The sequence below is a fragment of the Kogia breviceps genome, chromosome X (genome assembly GCF_026419965.1).
Source record: "Kogia breviceps isolate mKogBre1 chromosome X, mKogBre1 haplotype 1, whole genome shotgun sequence".
In the NCBI taxonomy this organism is placed as follows: Eukaryota; Metazoa; Chordata; class Mammalia; order Artiodactyla; family Physeteridae; genus Kogia; species Kogia breviceps.
This window is the reverse complement of record NC_081330.1, coordinates 101390140-101399351: the sequence shown is the minus strand read 5'-3', so window position 1 is coordinate 101399351 and position 9212 is coordinate 101390140.

The following is a 9212-nucleotide window of genomic DNA, read 5'->3' as shown; positions in this document are numbered from 1 at the left end:
TTGTTACAGGGATTTGACCCTACACAATTGTGGAAGCTAGTTAAGCAGTCTCTGTAAGGTTGTTGTCTTTGCTTCTGATGCTGGAGTTTAAAGTCCGCAGAGCAGGCAGTGGGGGGGGGGGGGGCGGGGCGCGGTGGCAGAAGGGAAGATGGATATGAAATGAGGAAAAGCAAGAATGAGCTGGAACGCAGAAGCACCAGCCGAAGACCACAGGACAGGCTTAAACCCGTGTCAGTTCCTGTTGCCTCTGATCTTAGTAGAATGGTTGCCCTGTAGAAGCTGGGGACCCTTCATCCCAGAGCTAAACCCACACATCTAGCCCAGGAGTAGAAGCAGCTGCTGTCTCACTCCCACGAGGTAAGTGAGCAGATCGGTGACAATGTGTGTGAGCTACAAAATGGCTGCTGTTCTCTTCTCCCTCCAAATCTCAAATAAGAATCTCTCTTGTGGCCTACCATAATCAGAGACATATAGGAAAGGGATTCCTGGAATATGTAGCTCAGCCTAGTCAAGCTGACACACTGCAAAGCCACCACACTAGTCACTATACTCAGGGAGAAAAGAGAAGTGTTAACAGATTTCTGAGAACAGATTTCTGAGTGTAAAAAAAATCGGACTGAAGGTCTTTGCCTAGTAGGGCAGAGAAGAGGGCAAGGATGCTGCAAGGAGAGATAAGAAGGTATATATTTGGCTAGTTGCCCTCCTTCGTTTCATTCATTAAAAACATGTGTTGAGCATTTACCGTGTGTCAGGCCCTGTGTTCAATTTTATTTTTCTAAGATGGCCACACCAATATAACCCTTCCAGCATGTTCATCTTACACTGTGATCTTGAAACTCCTATATCAAGAGATGTGGTCTATGTTCACTCACTTTAATTCTGGGCAGGACTGTGACTATGGCTGAAGTGACACTGCATGACTTCTGAGGCTAAGTCACAAAGGTTATTGAATTTCTGGAGACTCTCATCACTGACTTAGTCCCCATGTTACAAAGAAGCTCAGCCCTCATGGAGAGGTCATGTGTAGGTGTTCCAGTTGACATTTCCAGCTAAGATCTCAGCATCAACCAGCTAGCATCAGTCACTAAATATGTGAATGAGTTTTCCAATGATTCCTGCCCCCAGTCTTCAAGTATCACCCCCCCCCCCAAATTGATGCCAAAATGGAGCAGAGAGATGAGTCTCACTCAAATTACAGATTTGAGAGCAAAATAAATGCTGTCATTATTTCAAGCCACCCAAGTCAGGGGGTAATTTGTTACACAGCCATAGTAACTGAAACAGGCTCTGTGCCAGACTGATAGGGGATAGATATAATGATTGTTATATGTTGTTATATCCTAAATCCTTCTGCTATAATATTAGATCCATTGGCTTGAAGCTAAGTTTTTAATCAGTACTTTTGTATAAATAATGGTATGTTTTATACTTTTTATCCTGAAGTAATTGTAGATTTGCATGCAATTTTAAGAAATAATACAGAGAGATCACATATACTTTTCATCTAGTTTCTCCCCATGGTGGTAACATCTTGCCTAACTAGAGTACAATATCACAACCAGGAAATTGAGATTGATGCAACTGACTGATTTTATTCAGGTTTCACCAGTTATACGTAATCATTTGTGTGTGTATATATATTTAGTTCTATGCAATATTATCACATGTGTAGTTTCATTTGACAATGGTTAGAGTCAAGATACAGAACAACTCCATCACAAGGATCTCTTATGCACCCTTTAAAGCAACAGCCACCTCCCTCCCAATACCACCACCACCCCCAATCCCTGGCAACCATTAATCTGTTCTCCATTTCTATGATTTTGTCATTTCAAGAATGTTATATAAATGAAATCATATAGTATGTAAACTTTTGAGATTATCTTTTTTCACTCAGCATAATTCCCTGGAAATCCATCCAACTTGTTATGCATATCATTAGCTTGTTCCTTTTTGTAGCTGAGTTGTATTTCATGGTATGGATGTCACATAGTTCTTTAAGCATTCGCTCATTAAAGAACAACTGGGTTGTTTCCTGTTTGGGGATATTATGAATAAAGCTCTATGAACATTTGCATACAGTTTTTTGTGTGAACGTACATTTTCATTTCTCTGGGATGAACGTACAAGAGTGAAACTGGTGGGTTGTATGGTAAGCATATGTTTAGTTTTGTAAGAGACTGTCATACTATTTTCTAGAGTGACTCTACCATACATTCCCATCAGCAATGTATGAGTCATCTAGTCTTTTGCATCCTCACTAGAATCTGGTGTTATCACTATTTTGAATTTTAGCCATTCTGATAGGTGTGATATAATAACATATTTTGTAATATGATTTGGCCACATGTCCATGAACCCTTGTCCTTTCTTGTTTTAAATAAAAATTTAAAATTTATTTAAATATTTAAATTTATTTAAATTTTAATTTAAATTTTTTAAAAAATAAATAAATTTTCTACAACAAAACGTTTTAAGTAAATGAGGAGTTAAAGAAAGATAAGCTTGGGAAAAGAGTAAATCTGGAATAAGGTTAAATATATAAAGTGCATAAGGCCTCTTGCAATTGAGTCACAGATTTGTCTGCACGTTTGTAGAGTTAAGAGGGAGATATAGGAAGTTATCTAGTTCAAAACACTCATAAATAATTAATAAACTGGTAACTCAGAAAAGGCCAGCCTGATTCTGAGACCAGAATGAAAATTCCCCCATGTTTATAGAGGCCATGTAGGTAATGTAAATGAGTGAAACAAACTGGGACTAACATGACAAGGGAGGATGGTGCTAGGGCTGTGCTAAACTGAAAAGCACAGGCACAGTCTAAGAGGGCAGCCACTACTCAGTTTTAGCTGATATTGCCAAGAGGGTAAAGTAGGCCCAATGTATCCAGCTTTTCCAGTTTCTTAAGAGAGGCTATAAAGTCAGATTTGTAGGGGTTACCTTCTGATAATATATTAACAACTATATCAGTTAAAATACTAGCTGAACAAACACTTCTGCAGTCCAGAGTTGGCCTACCACTGCCAGTTGAAAACCTCTGGCCTTGATAAGTAGACAGGAATGTCTAATGCAAGACAATCCTTATAAACATGACCTTTCTCTTTATCAAAGCTCAGCTTTGGGTAAATCGTGAATGTCACTGAGTTGGTGGTTATGCTCTCTGACATGCATACAGAATGCAGATTGTCTGTGTGGTTGGTCAAGTATGGTGTCATAGATTTTCACAGTCAGCCAACAACAATAAAGTGAACAAAAGACCTGAATAGGCCCTTCACAAAAGGTATCCAAATTGTCAACAAGCATATGAAAAGGTGCTCAACATCATTAATCACTGGGGAAATACAAATCAAAACCACAATGAGATAAAACTATATACCCACCAGAATGGAAAATATCAAAAATACCAAGTGTGGGTGAAGATGTAGAACAACTGGAACTCTCAAACATTACTGACAGAATGTACAATTGTACACCCTTGTTTCTAATAAAATTGAATATATTCCTTCCTCATGACCCAGCCATTCCACTTCCAAATATATACTAAACATAAGAAAGGAAGGCATACAAAATCCATAGAAAGACTTGTACAAGAATGTTCAGAGCAGCTTTATGCAGACTAGCCATTAACGAAGTATCCCAACAGGAAAATGAATAAGCAAAAAACTTTGTGGTATATTCATACAATTAATGAGCAATAAAAGAACTAATTAGGATGGATCCAGTAACATGGATTAATCTCAAAAACACTAGACTGCGTGAAAGGAGCCTTAAACAAATAGCATAGATTCAAATTCTGGCTCCCCCAGATACTACCTCGGTGAACTTAAATTCTTTTACTGTTCTAAGCCTTTTATTTCACATCTGTAAAATGGACATAATAACACCTTCTTGGAGGTGTTGTCATGGGGATTGTTTATAAGGGGCTTACCTAGCACAATGACACATACATAGCAAAGTATTCAATAAATGGTAGCATTTCACTCTATAGACTTATGGAAACCAAATGCCTGAACATCTACCCTTCAAGGCTTGTCTACTGCCTTCTCCCTAAAGATCCTTTCACCATTCTAAGATGACTAGGAGGAGGAACACACTAAGTCCTTAACACCTTGGTGCAAATTACCTTTAGCAAGAAATGTCTTCCTCAGAGACAAGCAGGATGGGCAGGTTACAGAGTAATTTACTTGGGGTAGATATAAGGAAAAGCACTGCTAAAGGAGGATGTGTCAGTTAGGGTCCTCTGCTGACAAGTAACCCAAACAAGCTCTGCTTAACTGAAGATAGAAGGTTGGAAAGTCAGGTTTGAGAGTCTGTAGAAACCAGGGTCACTCTATAGACCTAGGCTACCCATTCCCTAGCCACCATCTCAAAGCAAGAAGTGACTAATTAGTGCATGACCTCCAATTGTTTTTGTGTATCATTTGCTCAAGATTCAGTCTTAAGAGACAGCATCATATTAGCCAACCTCAGGTCACCTTCTCCATCCTGGCTCTTAAGGTAGGCAAGGCAAGGAAGGACTGAATGCCTTTGGCTTCCAAAGGGTGAGGCAGGAACCCCAAATTATATCACACCAAGACCTTAATTAGGGAGAGATATTCCCCAAAAGAAAATTGGGGAACTCTTGGGAAGTGGCAGTGGATGCTGGGCAGTTGAAAACAGCAAATGTCTACCAGAGAGAACACAGGGCAGAGTAGCAGAAGGCCAGAAGAGACCCCCTTTTCCATTCTTGGCAGGTTCTTAATTGACTGTATTTGGAGCTTAATGACCTTTTCAGCGATCCTGTTGTTAAATTCATCTTAACAACAGCTCTGAGCAGCAGAAAAGGACCATTAATTTATCTTCTTATTAGTGACCTGTTCAGTATCTCACTGTATTTCTTAAGAGTCCAAGTATCTTTCTGTGGAGGTTAGCAAGAAGCCTAGAACAAATGTTGAAGACTGTCATTTTGTGGTACATATCTTACACATATGAAAGTTTAAAAAATTAGGGTGACTTCTTGTAAAAATCATAGGAAAGCAACTGTACTAGTAAGATACACATTGCAGTCATCAGTAGACAGAAATACAGAGAAATTTAATTTTCAGTTCATGTACATGTAGCCAGAAAGAATATTTTACTTTCACAGAAATATCACTTTGGCGTTGCCCACTATGGCCTTCTAGGGAAGGAGGCTAAAATATAAATTTGAAAACTGTAATGCATCTAAAGTTTATTTTAATTCAAAAAAAATTCCTAGGCTTTCCTCTAAGAATTTTCCTCAGCTTGAGAGAAACCATGTACTGCCATGCTAAAATATTTTTTGTATCCAATATGAACTTAATTGCAATAGTTTTTTTTTTCCTTCGGTACGCGGGCCTCTCACTGCTGTGGCCTCTCCCGTTGCGGAGCACAGGCTCCGGACCCGCAGGCTCAGTGGCCATGGCTCACGGGCCCAGCCGCTCTGCGGTATGCGGGATCCTCCTGGACCGGGGCATGAATCCGCGTCCCCTGCATCGGCAGGCGGACTCTCAACCAATGCGCCACCAGGGAAGCCCTGCAATACTTTTTTAGTTCAGTTAATGTGTGCCTGTATAAAGTCTTTGTGAATTTTGACAACTGCCTTTAAAATTTTGATTGTTATAATATCACAGCTTTTTAGACTCAGTTTTGTATCATTTGTGCATGTCAACCAATTCCAAGTATACTTCTGCTCCCTAGGCATCTTCACTTTGTAAAAACCTTTTTATCATAACACTGAGCTTCACATAGTATTGTTTTCATATTGTATCACAAAAGAGAGCTGTATCTTCAATGCTGAACTTTTAAACTGAATTTTCAGTTGAATTAGTAATAATGCCATACTTTTCCCTTTGACAGAATGAACTTCTAAAAACTTCACTTTGATTCCATGAATTGGGTAAAAATAAGATTAAACCATCATCGAGATTAACAGATTTTCCATTTGAAACTTCCAATATTACTGATATAAAACTGACCTGACTTAATTCTTTTTTGCAGTTCTTCGAGTTAACACAATAGCATCTATCACTTCATTTTTAATATGTGCACATGAAAACCTGGAATAAAAATGAATGGCATTAATTTAGTAAAATGATTGTTTGATGTAAATGAAAAGTCATGCTTCACAGCGTGATATATAAATACACCTTCTGACGATGCACATGTTAAACTGTTGATCTCAGGCTCAGGCTTCTTAAATAAATTACCAAATTTCAGGGGCTTCCCTGGTAGCACAGTGGTCGAGAGTCCGCCTGCCGATGCAGAGTGCACGGGTTCGTGCCCCGGTCCGGGAGGATCCCACGTGCCGCGAAGCGGCTGGGCCCGTGGGCCATGGCCGCTGGGCCTGCGCGTCCAGAGCCTGTGCTCCGCAGTGGGAGAGGCCGCAGCAGTGAGAGGCCCGCGTACCGCAAATAAATAAATAAATAAATAAATTACCAAATTACAAAACAGATGTTTATGTATTCCTCACAGATTTATGTCCCAGGATCTTATACAGTCAATTATATTATTTTGGCTCCCAGGGTGGATGGTAAATGTCTCCAAAAATTTTGTGCAATTTACATGCCATGATCAACTTTCTTGAGAAGTGGAAATTCAGTAGTCCATTTGTCATTAATAATCACATACTTCATTTTCTTAGCTCATTGGAAATGAAAGGGTTTGTTGCAAAATAAAAAAGCATTGCTAAACAATAAAATAGTTGTTGATCAGCATCATAAAATAAATGACAGAACAACTGTAGTAAGAATGTTCAGGCTATTCCTCTATATCTGTGGACCAAATCCAGCCCATGACCTGTTTGTGAAATAAAGCTGTATTGGAACACAGACTTTCTTTTCCATTTATGAATATTGTCTATGGTTGAAACAGATTTTGTGATCCACAAAGCCTAAAATATTTACTACTTGGCCCATTAAAGAAAATGTTTGCCAATCTCTGCTCCATATGCAACACAGCAGGGCTGGTCAGTCTCTATTTCCTGCACATATTTTATGTATACCTAACCCAGAGTTTCTCAACCTAGGGACTATGCTATTTGTGGCTGGAAAATTCTTTGTTGGGGAAGTGGGGGTTGTCCTGTGCATTGTGGGATATTTAGCAGCATCTCTGATCTTTACTCCCTGGATGCCAGTAGCACCCTCCCATTTGCAGCAACCAAAAATGTCTACAGACATTGCCAAATATCCCCTAGTGGGCAAAATCACCTCCAACTGAGAATCACTGACCTCACCTATAATTTCCCACTGATTTCACCGATTGGGACCTGCCAGTTTCACGCATCTTGCAGGCTGCGCCTTAATACATACCACAACTTGCTGGTACTCCAAGTGGCCAGTGGGGGCAAAGCAGTGTCAAATATTTTTCCCACCACCTTCCAAGACCAGTGGGCAATAGCCATCTAGTCACTGATGAAGCACACTTCTTCAGAGTGCCCTGCAGTCTGTTCTTGGAAAGGGTGTGCTAGTTACTTTGTGTCTGGAAAGGGTCAGAAAATGAGTGCTGAGTTATTGCTAATCATTTTCCAGATTTAACTGAATGTTAAACTGAGAATATGGTTCACTTCCTATGTATCTCACACACTACTAGAGGAGAATATGGCAGAAGTTCTAAAGTACCAAACCATGTGAGCTGAATGAGTGAATAGGCAATATACAATGAATCCACTACAAAATTTCTACCTTCTTGTCTTTGGATTCCTTCATCTGTGTCATATTTAGAAACTTTTAGCATCTCAACTTCCTTTACTCTGGGCCCCCTTACTGAGTCCAACTGAACAAACCATTGGATTACCTTCCAGCATCTTAAGCTGGCACAATGAAATCAGAATTTCCTCATAAGTGCTTCCTAAATACTGAATTCAGTCTGATCTAGTGTTTTGTTCTGCTTTCCTTGGTATAGCACTCAGTGAACCTATTCTAATTTTTGCCAATACACATTAGTAAATTCACAATTTGCCAACGGGAGCCTGCCATGACTTGATTCTAGTTTAGATGTGGCAATAGTTAGAAGTAGTGGGCTAAGAAGCCAGAAGAAATTTTCTCTCCTTTTCAAGGTAACACTCTCAGCAAGGTTGTTACAGGAGTCTTCAAGGAATGAACAGCCTCATCAGCCAGGAGAGGAAGGAACGCTCTATGGGGTTGCGGGTACTGTCACCTGAGTCTTACATGTTTCCATTCCAATTCTTAGGATCCCATTCTCTCCCAATCCAAATATAACTTTTGTGTAGAATATCTGGGAAACCAATGTTTTTACACAACAGCCTAAGAATCAAAATTTGAGTTTTGTTTTAGCTATCTCAGCCCAGTGGCTGCAAGTGATATGAGATTCTTTGAATAAAATCATAGAAATTCTATAAACTTCTGCTCTTGCTTTGATACAAGCACTCATCTTTTTTTAAACTGTGAAGTTCAGCTGGAAGCAACCAGCTTACACCACAAAAATTACATTTCTTAAGCTTTTCATATTATTCTATTACAACTGCCCCTACATACCTTAGAACCTTTCCCAAAATGAGTATGCTATTCCTAGTGAGCACAGGTAATAATTAAATTAGCTATTTGATTGATGCATGTCTTGGACTGATTCAGTGCCAGTCAGGTTTTCACAGACATCAGCAACAACTGAAAGAGATAACTGACCTGAGATTTCACCCCACTTTCCTGAGGATCCACTGGCTGCAACCATTTCTGTTACCATTTTCTTGATCAAGTTGATTATTAAGCAGAAAAGTCACTCATTCATAGTTCTCACAACTGCTCAGAGGTCTGCAGAACTGGGCTGGAAACTAAACTTCCAGGAAGAGAACTTGAAACCATACCTCAAAACAGACTTGATAAACCACTGCCACTGATCACTAGAGGAAGCCCTCATTGCTGCAATCCTGATGCCAGACGTGGGGCAGGAACTCAATTTTGCAACCACAGAGAAACTACTGACATTGCCACTGCTAGAGGACAGACACATCTCCAGAAGAAATGGAAGCATCACTGACTGCTCACTTCTAAACTGGTGTCTCACATGGGTGCATCTGATTGACAGGGTCTAGGTCTCGTCTCTATACACCAGATGCAAATAGGGCTGTAAATTTGAGTTTTTTGTTTTTAACCTTTTTATTGGAGTATAATTGCTTCACAAGGGTGTGTTAGTTTCTGCTTTACAACAAAGTGAATCAGCTATACATATACATATATCCCCATATCTCTTCCTTCTTG